This window comes from Castor canadensis, chromosome 3 (genome assembly GCF_047511655.1).
Source record: "Castor canadensis chromosome 3, mCasCan1.hap1v2, whole genome shotgun sequence".
NCBI lineage: Eukaryota > Metazoa > Chordata > Mammalia > Rodentia > Castoridae > Castor > Castor canadensis.
Window position 1 is genome coordinate 111,574,895 of NC_133388.1, and position 19,401 is coordinate 111,594,295.

The following is a 19,401-nucleotide window of genomic DNA, read 5'->3' on the forward strand; positions in this document are numbered from 1 at the left end:
AAAATAAAAATGAAATATTGGAATATAATTTAAATTATGAAACAATATCCATGAGTCCACACTGATATAAATGATTAACTTAGAAAATAAACAGAGAAGAAGAGATATATGTGTAGTATATTAATAGATGCTTGCTATTGATTCTACCCCCAAATAAGTGGGACTTAAGTCCAACTCCTTAGGTGTGTACTGATTATTGTAACTCTCTTCCAAAGAGAAGAGTACAGAAATGAGAGGAAGAAAGGAAGGACCCTAGAGTGGGGAAACCTGACAGACATGGCCTCATCCAGGTAATCAAACGTAGCTTCAACAGCAAGGGGACTTGTTGGTAGTGTGTGCCAAGGACACAGTATGATGAGGATGGCCGTTTGCCTCTGTGACCTTCTTCCAAACGTCAATAAATCTTACTGTGAGAAAAAAATCAGATGAACCCAAACTGAAGGACATATTACAAAATACCCAACCTGTGATCTTGAAAATGTCAAGGTCATAAACAAAAGGAAAAATCTGAGAAACTGTAACAGCAAGGAGGAGCCAGCAGACATGGTGCATCAATGTAATATGGTATTTTGGATGGAATCCTAGTGCTTAAAAAGGACAAATCAAGAAAATCTCGGTAAAGTATGGCCTTTATAGTAATTTATCTTTTTCCTTGAACTCGGGGCAAAGTAGGTGCTGTACTGCTTGAGCCATACCTCCACTCTACTTTGCTTTGATTATTTTGGAGGTAGAATCTCAGGATATATTTGCCTCCAATGGCTTCAACCATGATTCTCCTGAGTGCAGCCTCACACTGACTAGATTATAGGCATAAGCCACTGCCACTGGGCAATGTATGTTAATAATAATATATTTATACTGTTTCTTCTTTGTAGGAAAATGTACGTTAGTAATGCAAGATATTAAAAACTGAGGAATGTAGGTGTAGGGTACATGGGATCGTTCTGTACTTCCTGTGCTACTTTACTATAAATCTAAAACAACTCTTCAAATAAAAGGTTATTTTTGAAAATGCATGTGTTGCTCTTGGAGAAATGTCACAACTTACTTCAAAGAGGGTCAGAAGATTTAGAAAAGCAGGTTATTTCCCATGTAGAAACTTGAAGAATTAAAGTGACTTTTCATTGTGGTGATAGGAAGGCTGGGGCAAGTGACAGCATTTCAAGTCCTCACAGATTTCTCAGTGAATTTTAGGGATGAGCACAGATGAACATGAGGATCTCCATCCTCTGAGTTATTTTTGTCTACATATATACTCATACAAGAGGATCAATTTTATTTTTGTTCTTCTAATAAAACAGTTAAAAAATTTTTCAAACCAAGGTTTCAAAACAGTTTCTCAGTCTTTGACATGTAATTCCCTCCCCACCATCTGTCATATGTTTTCCCTAATGAAAAACTTCAGTAAATTTTAAATGACTAAAAATATTCTCTACTGATCATCCTAACTTTTATGACTGCATTGATTCACCCTTACCCACAATTTTGCTTTCCATGGTTAGTTACTTGTGGCTACTCTTTGCTTGAAAATATTAATTAGACAATTTCAGAAATAAACAATTTGAAAGTTTTTAATTGTGCACCATTCTGACCTGGTAATTAAATCTTGTACAACCCCCTTCTGTCCTACCCAGAACATGAGTCATCCCTTTGCCCTGCATATCTATCTGTAAAAACTACATTGCCCCCCTCACCACACACACTAGTTATTTAGTAACCATCATGGCTATCAGATTGACTGTGGAGGTACAGCTGTGTGTGTTCATATAGCTTTTATTTTACTTAATAATGACTAGAAAGGACAGGAGCAGTGAAGTTGGGAATTCAGACAGTTATAGAAGTGAGAAAATGCTTTCTTTAAATTTGCAGGTGAAAGTTCTAAATAAAGAAAGGAAAAATGTATGCTGAGGTTGCTAAGATCTAAGGTGATAACAACCCTCCATGCATGAAATGGTGAAGAAGAAACAAATTTGTACTACTTTTGTTGCTGTCTAAAACTACAGTTAAAGCCACAGTGCACATGAGCTTAGGAATTAACTCTGGGGCTTCAAATGTATCCCCTGAAAGTTAGAACTATTTTATTTATTTTTTAAATAAACTTTTTGTACTAGCATATATTAATTTTACTTAGACTTTCATTGTGACATTTTCCAAATAAGACTATTGTATTTCAAAGTTAATTCAAGTACTTTCTTGCAGTGAGAATTGTTCTCTTCCTTCTAGTTAGTGACAAACAAAGAGATACTGAGGACTTTGCAATCCCAAAGCTAGAGATGATTAATTGAAGATGATAAAGCCTTCTTGCAATGTTTTTTAACTTACATTTATTAAGCAATCCCCAGATCTGAAAATATGATCCATAATAAAGACTCAAATATGAGCAATGCATAATTAATGCATCTAGGAAGAGTGAAACATGTGCAAACACAGAAAAGGAGCACAGAATAGAGTTGTGAGGTGATGTACAGGTATTACTTGAGGACAAACACCGCTTTAGCAACATCAGAAAAAATGGCAGTTACTAATCTGGCTGGAGAGTAAATTTATTTTCTAAAATAAATTCATATTTTGAAAGAAGAATGGAGAAAGGAGAAGATGCAATAAAGCAAGTAAGTATGCTGAAGAGCAAGCTTGAAGAGGCTCACAACTGTGTACAAAATTATGGAGGGTAGCTGATGTCTAAGTTTGCTGGGACTACCATGGCAAACTTAGCATAAGATGGTGATTTCAATTTAATTAAATTTCTCATCACTCTGGAAGCAAAAAGGCCAAGGTCATGGTGTTGGAAAAGTTGGGCTCATCTGAGGTCTTTCTTCTTATCTTGTAGATATCTGTCTTCTCCCCATGTCCTAATGTCTTCCCTCTGAGTGTGTCTGTGTCCAGAACTCCTCTTCTTACAAAGACACCAGTCACCTTGAATTAGGCTCACCCATCAGCCCATTTTATCTGTGTGGAGAATCTGTCTCCAAACAGAGTTACATCTTGAAGTACTTAAGTACTTCAAAATATTAATTTTGTAAGATCACAGTTCAGTCCTAAGAAGTTAGATGTAGAATTAGACAGGCAATAAAGTACTGTTAAGTGTTTTCAACTCAGACACAATGCTTCACAATGGCATAGAGGATTAAACAGAGATCAGAAAATCTTATGCAGTTTTGCTGTATAGTAAAAGGCAGTACATAACCAGGAACTGAAGTAATGAAGTAGGGTAAAGATGAGATGTATCTTAATAGCTGAATAATTATGACTTGATAATTCATTAGATGTGGGTGGAATTTAAGAGAGGCAACCATGAAAATGCCATCAAGACTAATGTTTCCAAAAAAAAATTAGGATTTAGGGAAAGGAAGGATTGGGGTTTTCTAAACATTGAGTTGCAAACCCTAGTTTTCAGCTTGATGACAATTCTTCAATATGAAGTATTTTTCTTACTATTTAATATTTCCTTTGTGTAGCAGTGAGAAATCTGAAGATGAAGCTCACTGTAATTTAACAGCTCTGTTTGGGACAGGAAGCTTTTTAAGGTAATTTTCATGGCATACTATGGATATTTCTGCTGAATGGAAATCAACAATAGCTGCTAAATTATCATCGCAAAGATACTTGGTTATTATTTCTTATGGAGTTCACTTCCTAGAGGAGTATGGAATGTTTATTCAAATGCAAAGTGTTGTTTTTGCTATTTCTGCTACTTCAGGGGATATGCTTCCACTAGTTATCCACTACAGGAGAAAACAACAGGATGGCTGAGTTGTTAACCCTTTAACATAGACAGGACAACTTGTATCTCCAAAGTACAGACTACAGTTGCATGACATATGGAATTGAACAAATATACACTTCTCAATACAGCTGCTGGTTATCAGTTTTGTTTTTTATTCAGTGATTAGTTTATTTGTATTAAGTATGTTTAAAAAAGAATCCAGTTAATGCTGGGTGTGGTGGTACATTTTTATAATCTGTGCCTCAAGGTTTATGTTCAACAGATGGTTCTTGTTCTCTTGTAAAAATAAGGCACAGTGTCATTCTGCCTTAGCCCTTTCACTCACAAAGTTGCAAACTATAGTTTTATAAATAGAGTCACTGAGGGCATGACAGACTGAAAGCAACTGCTCTAAAAATGTGGAGAAACAGAGCAGGGCAGATCCTGATTTCCACAATCATGATTTTAGATTAGATTGTCTCTACTGACTTCTTCTCATAGACTTTGAGTGAACCAAATGCTGAACTTTACCTGAGAGCTGCAAAAATTGGTGATTCAGATAAACTTATGATAAACTGATTTAAAATTTTTCTTTAAGAAGAAAAACTACAACTACTTATTTGAAACAAAGATGAAGTCTAACTTTCCAAATTTCCTTCTCATAAGTTGCTTCCCAAGTACATGGTTAAAGCTGTGACTGACATTTTTCTCATAATGAATTGTCTTAGGACACATTTACAGTGTTAAGTAAATACATGGAGGAAGTCATCTTGAACTTTAAGAGACTTATTTTCAGTGTGCCCCTCCCAAGGTCCCATTGTCAAACACAAATCAGCAGACAGAGTGCTCCATTATTTCAAAATGTAATATTACTCATGAAAAGTGTTTTGCTCAAGATTGTGTAGGTGTTGTACATATTCCTCAAGTTTATATTCATGACTTTGATCTATGTTCTAAAGAAAAGTAAGTAACACAAAATAACCATATCCAGTTTTATTATTCTGAGATAAGTGCTGGCATTAGTGCCAAGTGCCATTTTGTACTTTTCCCTGTATTGTTCTAATTTACCCTGCACCACAAATCATTGAGAAGATAGGAAGGAAGGAAGGAAGGAAGGAGAGACAGAACAAGAGAGAGAAAAAGGTAAAATCTTGACATTACACACCTGCTGTTTGTTGATCAATAACAGATGGACTCCAACTTACTGGAGTATATGTCAGGTTCCTGGTTAATATAGCTAATGGGCAGAATTGTGCAGTGAGAATTATCGAATTGTTCTTTATGTTAGTCCATATGTGACCTAGATTATTGAATAAGTTAATTACTCAATTATTAATTGTGATTAAAACTATCAAGTGATTTCTTCTTAATTGAATACTATTGAGTGTAATTTGTTCAGAGTAAGAACATTCTATAAATATTAATAGATAATTAGTATTTTTAATATGAAATTATATGTCAAGTAATTAAGTGAAATGTAGAGTACAGTTGGCATATTTCCCAAGCAACATTGATAACTTCATAAACAGAAATTTTCTTATTTCCTATTTTAAGAGTTGGAATAGTATGAGGGTTTTTGTTTCTATTTTTCTATATCTTCTAATACCAAATAAATGCACTGCTTAACAATTATAAAATGCTTTGAGTGCTCCTAAGAATTTGGTTGGAAAATTGATTCATATGATATATTATTTGTACTAAGAAGTAACTTAACCCCAAACACCTTTTCTGTTGGCTTAGGATAATTTTTACATGTCTGAAAGTTCTTTTTGACATAATTTTCATATATTAAAGCATATTCTTGAGTACTCACTTTTTACATATTTCATGCACCCCAAATTTGAAAGCTGATAAAAACTGGCATGCTTGAGAATATTCAAGAAATAAAAATGTTTTAAATATAAGCCTTTTAAATTTCATGAACATTTTACTAGGCAATAATACACACTTATAAGTATTGATGAAACACTGAATGTTCCTTTTTATACAATATAAAACATGTCCAAATCCAACTCAGTCATGAGAGATCAGTGTTAAGATTGGAGGTTTAGTGTTTTATACTTGTTTTAAACTATTCAAATGCAAATGTGATATTTAATATTTGTCACCATGCTCTTAGAAAAGTAAGTCCTAAATTATGGAATTAAAAGAATGGAGAAAATTTAGGCATAAAAGGAAGAAAAAATATCAAAAATAATATAAAATAAAAAATCTAAGAAACATATGCTTGAAAAATTAAAACAAAGATTAAATAAGTTTTATATTTTCATCATTAAAAATCATTATCTCATCCCATCATTTTCAGCCTTAGATAATCCCTTGCCTACTATCTGTTTTTACTGATTTACCTATTTTGGACACTTCATAAAAATGTTATTGTGTAAGATGCCCTTTGTGACTCAGTTTTTGTTCTTAAGAGAATTTTGCAACATGCAACAGTACTTCATTTCTTTTTATACATGAATGCTGTAACATTATACTTATCCAGTTATCAATTAATAGCCACTTGCATTGGTTCTACTTTTTGTTGTTATGAATATATTCAAATCATTGTATGAACCCATTTTTCTTGTGTATATATCTAGGAGTAAGAGTGATGAATCATATGGTAAAAAGCGAAGCTTAACAACGTGAGAAACTGCCAGAAGTTTTCTAAAATGGCTACACCAATCTAGGATCCCATCTATGGTATGAGATTTCCAATTTCTCCACATCCTCTCCAGTATTTGTTATTGTTTGACTTTTTACATCATGGTGTTCTAGTAGATATAATGAAGTATCTGATGTGGCTTTGGTGGTAATTTTCTTAATTAATTTTCATAATTAATCATTATATTCAACACTTTTTTTCTGTGCTTGCAGGCTATTTGTATATCTTATTCAGAGAAATATCTATTCAGGTCCTGTATCTTATTTTGTATTATTGAATTGTAGGAGCCATAGTAAGGTTTCATAGTTTTAAAAGGATGACATATAGAGGAGATAGAATCAGCACTAAATAAAAAGACAATAAAGAAAATCTTCAAAATTCAAAGCATAAAAAAATAATTTTTAATCTTACCATTGTAGTACTATGTGACAATGTTGAAGTTTACCTGAGGCTTAGGCTTCACCCCAAATAAGAATGGTTAAGAAAATTCACTGATGCGTTTGATCAAATCACCAAAGCCATTCTTACTGTATGAATATTCCAAAGAAGACTTGCTTCCAACTTTTTTTTTCCACAACTAATTCTCTTGTCTGCTGGCTTTTCTAAAATCCATGCACTGTTCTTTTGTTTGAGATCTTCCTTAATGAATGTTTTCCGTATTGCACTAGTCTGCTTTTGGTTAAATTTGAATACTATTAATAAAACAATGAATAAAAACATAATTAATAAACAAATTGGGCTTGGAGGTATTTATAGTAGATGCAAATAAGCTTACTAATTCTGATCAAGTTTGGCAGAGAATGAAAAAAGTACTAAATCCAGATACTGTTAGAAAAATTCAAGTTATATCATGTACACAAAAAATTTAAAGATAAATGCCAGAAAAAATGTAAGCATGATTGATGTTCAGGTCAGTAAAATTAGTAAAATTAAAATATTTAATAACAGTAGCCTTATTTATTTAAAGACAAGAACACTTCAGAGTTTTTTAATTTAAAGAAGCCTAGTAATTTGAGACCATTAATATTCCAAAGTAAGATTTCCAAATGTGTACTTATCATAATCACAGTAAGGGTAAAATTCGTAATGTACACTTGAAAAGATTTACCAAAATTAAAATGACTATTAGAGATAAAACATCGAAAGATGCATATCAAATAAATGCCAAGGAAAATCTGTTTCTGTAAATAAAGTAAAAGATTACTCTATAGAGCATACCAAAATCATCATTAGAGTTCAAATGAGCCTGTAAGTTCACAATTAATATTTAACTTGAACAGAATATTATTATAGGAATTTTTTCTTCCTCAGAATTATTACTTTTACAATACAAAAATATTATTGCATATATTTTAAGACAAAACCATAAAGACATAATTGTTTACTGAAGAAATAAAAATATCACTGAAAATCTAAAAGACATAACTTGAATGTGTCCAAAGGATTGCAAATTTCTCTTTAGATTCTTCTTATCAAAATTATTTAAAGCTCCTTTCAGAAAAAGACAGATGTTCTTTTAAAAAATAAATATAACCAGAAGGTTTATTCATTGATCTTCATGAAGAGTTGGTGTTTAAGTAATAAGGTCTCTTAAAAGTAAATTTTGAGAAATTTGCCATAATCTTTAAAGGCAACATCAAGAAAGTGGCTGAAATTTTAGCAAATAAATCAGTGTGGTTTGAGGATGTTTGAGCTTTACCAATTCAGGTATTTTTAACAAACATTTTGAAACTGAGTGAAACCAATTCTTCTCTCATGTGCTCATTTTATGAAACATTTCACAATTAAGCTTAACTATCATACAATTTTGTAGTATGCAAAGCTAACTATATCTTTCATAATTTTGTGGAACATGAATTGCTCTGTCATTCTATCAATGAACTATTAGTGAAATTCCTTATAGAAGGTATAATGTTAGATGCTACACTAAACACAAAGGATTATTAGATACTTTTGACATGACATAATTTGAATTATAGGAAGATGAATGTACATTCACATTGGATGCAATGTTATGAACCAAACAGACATTAGAAACTAAACTTTTTAAAGAATATGAGCACTTCTGATTAAATGCATGAATGGTAAGAATTGGTTTCTGAAACAAATGAATAAGGTAAACATGGATGATAAGAATAAAATTGACACAATGTATGCTTGATTATTTTTTGCACTCTGTCTAATTTCAAGATACTACTTTCAGTGGTAAAAATCACTGAAATTATAAAGCATAACATGTACTTATGGGAGGGGAGATTAATTTGTTTCAACGCTAACTGTATGCCAAGGGTCTTCAGAGAAGTAGACTGATGAAATTTTCATACTCCAAGGCTGGGTGAAGCTGGCAGTTATAAAGGATTAGCTCATTATTCACGCTGGGTGGAGAAGAGGGTTGTTCTGATTAACTATGTCTGTGAACCTGTCAACATGACTGCGAAAAGGGTAGCCAGATGTTTGCTCAAACATTATCCTGGTGTTTCTGTGATGGTGCTTTTGAGTTAACATTTATATCAATTGACTACACAAAGCTGATTGACCTAAACCCAAGACTAATTTCCATAGATCGAAAGTCAGAGAAGATGTATGGGAATGGACAGTGCAGCTATGGATCACTATCAGAAGGAACATGAAGTCAGATCAGAATTTCTAACATTGGGGTGCTTTGACTGGAACATGTACCAAAAGGTGGCCCATGTTGCATAAATTGGTACTGCCTTGACTTAATGTATAAGAAGGGAAACAAAGGCTTAGTGAGAGTGTAGTGTTAAAGTGAATTTGTCATTTAAAACCTACTCATTCACCCTGGGAGGGTCCATAATACCTTCAGCCACAATTATGAGAAATAAAGAGGATAAGGTAGCTCCAAAATACTTGGAGAGGTCTATAATCACAGTTCTTTGTAAGGCAAGACCTTAATGCTGCAGGGGCTGAGTGGTAGCACAGAAAGGACAGAATGGACATGGCAACCAAATAATCTGACTTGCATAGAAATGCAGTGATGGCCAGGTGACATTTGTATTCCTAGAAGTGAAGAGGTCTATCTGTAGAAGCAGAAAATTTGCAGGTCAAATGAGTAAAACTGAATCATAGAAAAAGAGTCACAGTCTCTAACTTCTTTTTTTAGACAAAGTCTCACTACTTACCCCAGGCTGACCTTGAACTTGCAATCCTGCTCCCTCAGTCTCCCAGATGATGGGATTACATGCACCACCACATTTTCAAATGTCAGGCTCTTATATTAACTCACAGATTTTACTCAGTTTAAAGACCCAGAAATCATTGAGTGAAAGAGTCTTTTCCTGGGGGCAGAAAGGACTCATCTGTAATTTACACTACTGAAAAGGCAGAGATAGGCAAGATGACATTTTGAGACCATGCTTGGCAAAAAGTTAGTGGTACTCCATCTCAATCAATAGGTTCAACATGGTGGGGTGGACCTGTTGTCCCAGCTATGTGGGAAGCTGTAGGTAGGAAGATCATGGTCTGGATCTGGCCCCAAGCAAAAGTGAGACCATACCTGAAAAATAACTAAACCAAAAAGGGCTGAGAGCATGGCTCAAGTGGTAGAGTACCTGACTAGAAAGCATGAGGCCCTGAGTTCAAACTACTGGAAAAAAATAAGAAAAAAGGAAGGAAGGAAGGAAGAAAAAAAAAAGAAAAAAAGCTGGGTATTCTTGAAAAAGGACCTCAAATTAATTTTTCTGGAGTCCTCCTTACACACTCAAAACCTTTTGTGCCTGGAATCAATGCTAGGAATCTCTCTGTGTAGCTATCTTTATCTCAAGCTAGCAAAAGCACGATGTGTTTTTTATTATCTCTTATGGTTTCTCTTCAACAAAATTGGAGAATTTGGCCGAATAGGTTCTGCCTAGAAGCAAGTGGGGTGGGGGGAAAAGGGAGGGGGTGGGAGGCAGGGGGGAGAGATGGTCAAAACAATGTATGCACATGTGAATAAACAAATAAACAATAAAAATATTTGCATATACACAGAAAAAAATTAAGTTTTCTAAATAACTGTTAAAAAAAACCAAAATCTTTTGCAAAGGTAATTGTTCATTGGAGAAAAGGAAATATTTAGTTCTTTAGATGACTAATGGGTATTAGTTTTCTTCGTTTTTTTCAAGTGTTGGTATAAAACTTAGGGCCTTGCACATGCCAAGGAAGTGCTTTACTACTGAGCAACACCCCAGGCCACTGGGTAATGAGTTTGAAATAGTACTATTTGCAAGAGGTCCAAATTATCCCTATGGGCCATGAGTCAGAGGAAGCGCTTATGGAGATCTGAATACCAAGAGATACTAATCTCAGATCCATCTCACCTTGGGATCTGTGATTCCTTGGACCCAACTGGTGGTTATTTTCTCAGTTGTCTAAAGCATAATTGGAATGGAATGTACAAACTCAAGCTACTGGCAGAATCCCCACCTTGGTTTACCTGACCAATGGAGTAAGATCTATTCTGGCTACAAAGGTCAAGTGGGCCTATACTTGTCTCTACAAAAAGCAATATCATATTCCTAGAGGGATTCTAGGGATTGTGCCACCACTGGTACGTCAAAGAATCAAATGTTATGATTTTGATCACATCCCTATTCAACTTGCATACTGCATGATTAGAAAAATTCTGGCCAGAAAATTTGGGGGAGAGATACTTGAGTGGGCATAAATGAGTACAAATTTTTCTGGTATAATTTTACTTTCATATTTTCATCAAACATCTTGCAATATGCTACATGCCAGAGTACTTATTTGCAACAGATAGAGGCTTCCAGGGAGACCCAGGAAAAGTATCATGTCAGGCTGTTGCATTCTCACAGCATTATTTAAATAACTGATATCCCACTACTGAATTGATTAAGGACTTCAAGAAATTTATTGGAGTTCCTAATGGGATAGTAAAACTAGCAACATAATATTAAACAGAACAAGAATCAATTAAATGGGATTAATGAATGGTAGAAGACAGTTATTTGTTTAACTATGTAAATATAAACATGTAAATAGGAATTTAAGGAACTTTTTCTATCTTAAGTTATCTATAATTTATAACTATTAGATTCTGCTTTAATAAATAAACAAATGAAACATTTATTTTTTACCCTATGTAAAACCTCCTAACTTTAAAACTCTTAGAATATTCTTATTTTCATGACAATATAGTTATTTACATAAGTTCATTAAGAATCTGTCTTCCTTGTAATAGGACATATTGTCAATACTGATAATATAATTGGAGATTTCTCTGGAATGTCACATTTTAAGGAGTAAAGTTGACTTTACACAGCTAGTGCCTGTGAAACCTTTATGCAATGACTGGCTTGCTATCTGACTTACAGACTTTCCAGCCTTATAAGTGACTGGGTAAGGTCACTTCCTGGCATAACCAGGAGCCTTAGGTAATGTAAATCTAAAAAACAGAACACTGCATCCAAATCTATAAATACTGCAACTGAAATTTGCTGATGTGCACTTGAAATGGCTTCCTACCTCCCATGGTTTTGGAATGTCCAATTTGAGATTTCTTATAAAAACAACAGCAAGGAAAATTTAAAAGACCTAAAAAGTCAATTACTTTTCTTTCTAAACTTAATGTAAACAGCCACATCAAATTTAATGAAACTAGATTGATTTTGCAAACTAGAATCATCTTGATTTGATTTTCTTTGATCAAGATAGGAGTGAAAATAGAGAAAAACTGTATGTTTCAAAAGAACATTTTTGGGTCTGGGGACCTAAAGGACAGATGAGTAAATCAGTATCCCATCCTCCATGGAGAGCACAATGATTCCTGCATCCTGAGAAGGAGTTATAAATCTGCATTCCTGCATCCTGAGGAGGAGATACATGGTCTCATAAATCTGCCATGGGGCTGAAAAACAGAAAACTCTCAAGGTTGTTCCCACTATAAGAAGCAAACAGACAAATTCATTGAAGATGCCTGTGTGCATGAATCCACAGCCAATGGAAACAACCCACCTAACCCTTATCCGAACCTAGAGTTAAAGTGTCCATAAAAAGCCCCAGCCTTCACCTGAGCAAGGAACCACTGGTTTCCCAGGCTCCACTGCACTCCTCTAGTTGTAGCTTTTCCTTTCTCTAATAAATCCTACTTTGTATGCTGATCTTGTTGTCCTACAAGTCAATCAGTTGCCTCATGAGGCAATTCTTTGGACTGTGAAAGCAAGAACTCTCTAGACACCAGCCAGCAACAACAATGTAACTCACCCTGAGGGATATCAGAGTCTAGTCCTGCTCAGTGTTATGACGGTTTTATTATTTACCTATAAGTTGGACTGAATCCTAACATCTTGTACATTTTGTCAGTTTGTAGCAAATTTTGAATTCTTCTGTTTCCTAGAATATCATGCTTCAACCCTCCCTAAGGAGCCTTTCCAATGTTTCTTTCACATCCTTGGCTTGGCATGACTGAGTAATGACATGTACAAAAGAACATTAGAAAAGAAGAGAGAAACAGTCTTTGCTTCCCATATGAAAAATCTGAGTGAAGACTCAAAATGGTTGTTCTTAGCTGGGCTCTTTACACTTTTTGAGCTCGGAATGCAGTTGGTCATGTAGTCTAACAATCCTTAATCATTACCGATAAGGGCTCTGGGTGTGTTCATTACCCAAAATATGATGAAAATGTGTGCCATTTACTATTTTAAAACATTGAGATGTTTTCTAGGCCTACCCAAAACACAGGAACAATAAATAGATGAGTTTCAGGATTTCCATTTGCAATACATGTGCTCCAGTTTTCTCTCTCTCTCCCCTTTTAAAGAGTTTGCCGCTTCTTAACATCTCAAATTAGTAGGCAGGTACAGATACCTCCTTTCTCTCCTCCCCAGTTTTTTTTAAGGTAAAGTTAACATGTAAAAGGGGAAGGAAATGGCTGTCCATCTTGTTGCCCTGATTTTGTTTGTAAATGAGGGATGAGGGTGTTTTTACAGCTTCCCAGTTTTCAGGTAAAAATCATAGGTATTTGACATCTATACCTGAAAAGCATTTCAAGGTAACTCACAACATGGAAGTTTTACCAAGGATTTATTTTAGTATAACAGGATACATTTGGAAGATGAACAGAAAAACATTTTCTGCTCTCCACCCAGGAAATGGGGATAAAGACTCAAAGTAGTGGTCCTTATCAGCTGGTAGAATACATGGAGTCGTGTCATCTATCACACTGTGATCATTAAGACAATGGAGCTGGGTAACTAAAATGAATGCCAAAACATGCAGGTGTCATCTAGTCATATCCAAAACACTGGGTAAATAGGTTTGGTTTAAGACTTTCCCTTTGCCAGATATGCCTTTCATTCTTTCTGTCCCTATATCCATTCAAGGAGCACTGTGCCTTATTAACAAAAGGAAGGCAGATGCAGATAGCCCCTTGAAGCCTGCCTTTTCCTGGGATGGGAGGGCCTGAGCTGCTCCAGCTTTTTCAGATTTTACTCCCTTGTTCCAATGTCTCAGTCTGGCCCTTTTAATATTTATTAAAATAATATAATTTCCCTGGTTCTTTATCTGTCTATCTTCTCTAAGTTTTACAGTTTTTACTTCCTACTTTAGCTTTCTGAGCATGACCCTTTAAATATTTATTACTTTTAGGTTCCTGTTGTCTCATCTATCTATCACTCCACTTGGGAGAAAACAGATGCTTAGCACTGGGAGGTACAAATTCAGCTGATCTGTTATGGGGGAGGCCCCCTCTTTAAGGTGACTCCTTTTATGGCATCCTAATAAATCTTTACTTTCTCCTACTTTACCTTTTTTAGTGAATTTTTTTCACCAACTTCAGGCCATAAAATCTATTACAGCACTAACATCAAAAACATCAATAAGATTTATTTTTCCTTCTCATTAAAGCTGTAAATGTCTCTCTCCTCATTTTTGTTAAGTTCATAAATAAATCTTGTCAATTCAGGAGTTCCTCACTGATAAATAACTCCCACTTATATATATAAATAAAACCTGCCTTCTCTCCTGCTGATTTCTCAGTTTTCACTTAATTTGCAGGCCTCAGAAAAGGCTCAAAATGGTGGCTCAGTATCTGTGTTCCTGGGATGGGGACTGCATGTCATCATAAGTCCAGCAACCCTAATCATTGAGGCCAGATAGATAGATGAGGAGAAATAGAAATTTTATTTTTTAAAAAATATTTAAATGACCAGACTCAGACTTTAAAACAAGGAAGTAAAAACTAAAAAGCCAGAACAATTATCCCCTCCTATCTCCTTTCAGATGGTAAGTTACAGGAATAAGTAGAGCTGTATCAGAAGCTCATTTTCTTTTTTTTTTCATTTTTCTTTTATTATTCATATGTGCATACAAGGCTTGGTACATTTCTCCCCCCTGCCCCACCCCCTCCCTTACCACCCACTCCACCCCCTCCCGCTCCCCCCCAATACCCAGCAGAAACTATTTTGCCCTTATTTCTAATTTTGTTGTAGAGAGTATAAGCAATAATAAGAAGGAACAAGGGTTTTTGCTGGTTGAGATAAGGATAGCTATACAGGGCATTGACTCACATTGATTTCCTGTGCGTGGGTGTTACCTTCTAGGTTAATTCTTTTTGATCTAACCTTTTCTCTAGTTCCTGGTCCCCTTTTCCTATTGGCCTCAGTTGCTTTAAGGTATCTGCTTTAGTTTCTCTGCGTTAAGGGCAACAAATAAATGCTAGCTAGTTTTTTAGGTGTCTTATCTATCCTCACCCCTCCCTTGTGTGCTCTCGCTTTTATCATGTGCTCATAGTCCAATCCCATTGTTGTGCTTGCCCTTGATCTAATGTCCACATATGAGGGAGAACATATGATTTTTGGTTTTTTGAGCCAGGCTAACCTCACTCAGAATGATGTTCTCCAATTCCATCCATTTACCAGCGAATGATAACATTTCGTTCTTCTTCATGGCTGCATAAAATTCCATTGTGTATAGATACCACATTTTCTTAATCCATTCATCAGTGCTGGGGCATCTTGGCTGTTTCCATAACTTGGCTATTGTGAATAGTGCCAAAATAAACATGGATGTGCAGGTGCCTCTGGAGTAACAGTCTTTTGGGTATATCCCCAAGAGTGGTATTGTTGGATCAAATGGTAGATCGATGTCCAGCTTTTTAAGTAGCCTCCAAATTTTTTTCCAGAGTGGTTGTACTAGTCTACATTCCCACCAACAGTGTAAGAGGGTTCCTTTTTCCCGCATCCTCGCCAACACCTGTTGTTGGTGGTGTTGCTGATGATGGCTATTCTAACAGGGGTGAGGTGAAATCTTAGCGTGGTTTTAATTTGCATTTCTTTTATTGCAGAAGCTCATTTTCTTTTCAACAAGCCACTGTTTTGTTTTGTTTTTTCCTAGTGTCTCTTCATATAGCCCAGCATGGCCTCAAGCTCACAGTCTCTTGCTTCTGCTTCCCTTGTGTTGAGACTACAAGCAAAAATCATCATGCCTGGTTCTTCAGTCCACTTTTTAGACTAATATCTGTTTATGGATTTAAGAAGGTTTGATTATAAATTTAAGTGTGTTTATGTTATCCTATAGGAAAATCAGTACTGCACTTTTAACACATGATACCAGGTTATCGTTCTGATTCTGTGAGGGACCTGTGACTTTCATTGTCTGGGAGGTTTTTCCCACCTCTGCAGTTGGAGGGAACTGCAGAAAATGCAAATAGATTTTACATATTCATAATCAAAGCACTCCCCCAACTCCCATGCCTGAAAAAACCAGTCTTTTGTCTGTTTGCAAATTCATTTCTCTATTTCTTACCCATAAATCTCACTTCTCAGTTTCTTCTTTGAACTAATTTTCACATATTACATATTTCTTCATTATTGTTTAAATAAAATCTTGAGCACATGTTTATTTTATATCTATTTAAGAGTCATTACTTTATCTTTTGGCAGAATTATCCCTCAGAAATAAAATTATAGAGTGAAAATACTATTTTAAAATATGACTACAATAATAAAACTAGAAAAAACTTAGAAACACCATAATTAATTTATCATTTAATTATTTAATTCAGTTTATTAACCTGAACCATACTGAAACAGGTTTTCCCACCTTCCCCAAGCCAAGTGATGCCATAGCTACAAATAAATACAAATTCTTGACTCCAAGTCCAGTGTTACCCCTAGTTATAACAAACTGATGTATTATGAAATAATTCCTTGAATGGATCTGTCCTATGTTTAAAAACATAATGATAAACTGCCTATTCTCACCTAAGTAGAAAGTATTCTACTTTTAGAGAGTTTTACTCAATTATTTTCTATAAATATTTCTTAGAAAGGAGGAAGAGTTACAAAATTATTTACATCAATGTTTGCAATTATATAAAAATATGATTACATATAAGGATATACATTTTATTAATTCTACAAAAAACACTTCATGTTAGCACGGGGGGGGGGGGTAAACTAACCAAAAAGAGATGATGTACTCAATTGTCACTTGAAGCATCTGTGTAAGTCATGTGATGAAAAATTTACTCTAAGGAGTAAATGTAGATTTTTCCCTCTACAATCATAATTTAGTTATATAGAAAGAACAATTTTCCTTCAATGGAAAACTGTATTGTACAGAGCCCATCCTTCAGGTTTATCAGATTTTTATCTTTTCATAACCTTGATTGATTTTTACAAAGCTTTGCATTCCAGTATACAAAGGTGTGCAAATTGTGTCTTGCCTGACAAAGACATTAATCAACTTCCTCTACTTGGGGAAGAACAATTTCAGTCCATTTTCATTTTGTCTTAAAATTATTTTACATCATAAATTTGTGCTGCTTTTACTTTTCTATTGAATGGGATATATCTGCATGGTTATCTCAAATTCTTAAACAAGTTTCTGACTTTACCTTTTTCTGAAAAATGTCTTTTGACTGTTACTCACTCCAAGGCTCTGTGAAAATTATATTAGGTAATGTGTATTCTTGGCATATCATGTATTGTATATGCCAGATGTATGTTTTGTAATTTTAAATTCCTGTCTTACAATGAATTGAGCATACATGTCTCCCTGCTAATATTAAATCAATAAAAATGTTGCTCATGAATGAGCAGTAGATAACATTATTTTTTCATTTAATTTTACCACATTCTCTCTTAGCCTGTCAGTTTATCAAATACAAGTAATATGTTGTTTCTTTCTACTGTTTTAGATTTATATGTTATAAATTTTAACAAGAAGCTGTACTGATGATTATCAGAGAAGGGAGTAAAATATAATGCCAATAATTTCTTCATTCTTTTAAGAAACACAGATTCTCAGAAAAAGACTTAAAGAGTTACACCTTCGCCTTACAACTCTTAGACTTCTGGGCATGACAGGCTAATAGCACATTGCATCAAGTCAATTATAAGGCAGTCCAGTCCAGTGAGTGAGGTTGATTCAAGACATTTTGGTAATGATGGAGCTGCAAACATGGTATCTCAAGTGTGGCTCTTTGGCATGCTGAGTATTTCAAGTTTAAAGATGTTGGAAGGGTCTCAGAAGCAATGTGTTTCTGGTTTCCTCCACTTTTCCTACCTCTCATTCTTCTTTCTATTAGGGAAGAAAAATGGCAGGTTCTTGATCTTATCTAATAAAGAATTCCAGGAGAGACATATAAAGGAATTTTAACAGAGCACACTTATTTAAGCAAAAGCTGTATTTTACTGAATTAGAAGTGATTGCAATTTGATACTACATCCCCATAGAGACTTGAGGGTCAGCACCTTGACCAAGCAGTTATATACTTAGAGTACCCAAGTCATGGGTATTTTTACAGATTGTATTTAATGATTGTATTGAGGATGTGAATGTAATTGTTGGGTTTCCCAGTGAATGATAGGGCATTTCTAAGAACTGTGGAATAGACAGTGGTTTTCCTAATATGGCATCCTCAGATTCATGATGTCAATTTGAGGGCAAGCATATACATGAAAACACCACTACAATGAAATATAAATTAGAACTCTGGCTATCCTTTAGAGTTGGGAAAAACAATGTTGAGGTTGTTGGCCACTGTACCAAAAAGTAACCAACTTCTTGGCCAACTGTTACTACAGAGTTATTGTTGAGTAGAATATTTGGCAAAATGTATCAAAATGTGCAGTGGCATCTTCTTTTTGGCTTTTGTGCTATTGTTTCCTTTCTACCTGCCTACTCTATATGTTTTTACCAAAATCAGATCACAAAAACTAGAATTTGTCTCCTCCAAAGCAAGCCCTAAAACCTAGAAAAATCTCTGGTCTCTTTCCTTCCACTTGATGTTCCACTTGTGTCAGGTGTCCTCCCCAAATATGGGGAGAAAGAATGTCATACAGAGACACAAAATCCACTTGAAAAGACCTTGCTTGGTCCCACTGCTGAAGTTTATTACTGTTAAAGCATACCTTTTTTGCCCAACTATGTTTATCCATGATGATTAATTCTTTCATCTAACAGCATAAAAATACAATTTTCTTGTGCCTTTGTGTCTTTATTTCTGAAGGTTCCCATGTCATATAAAATATTGATGAATATGTTTCTTATATTTTGCTCTTGTATATCTACCTTTTGTTACCTGGATCTCAGGCATGGTATTTGTGATGGTTGAGGAAAAGATAATTTTCTTCTCATAGTTCGTTTCCTTTGATCAACACTTTGGTTCAATCAGTTGGAGAAAACAATAGAAACTTACAGTGACAGCAATATATAAATGCACTTTCAATACTGCTTCTTGACGATGAAAAATTAAAAAATATCCTCCACTCTCTTTTGCTCTAGAAAATTCTTGTTTTTGTCATTTTTTCATCAAATATTAACCACATTGACCCCATTCTGTGTCCTGAATATTTCCCTTGATATGTAGCAAACAGTTTGTTCTTAAATCTAGTTACTTTCTCCATCCTATCATTGTGCTCAGCAATTTAAAAAATATCTGTTCTGTTTAAAATCAGTGTAAAGGAAAGATCATGACCAAGCAATCACGCCCAAGTCTATTGTCCTAGCTCTCCAGGAGGATTGTGATTTGGGGCTAAGCCAGGCAAGAAGTTCATGAGACCTCATCCCATTCACTGGCTGG

The 19,401-nt window shown here is 34.8% G+C and overlaps 1 long non-coding RNA gene across 1 annotated transcript; it reads left to right on the forward strand.

Annotated features, from left to right (window-relative positions):
- The first annotated feature begins 508 nt into the window (after positions 1–508).
- LOC141421328 (uncharacterized) lies at positions 509–19,058 on the forward strand. Its single transcript, XR_012445922.1, has 3 exons — positions 509–616; positions 6,289–6,391; positions 15,708–19,058. It is a non-coding gene; the product is annotated as an uncharacterized lncRNA (long non-coding RNA).
- Positions 19,059–19,401: the final 343 nt, after the last annotated feature.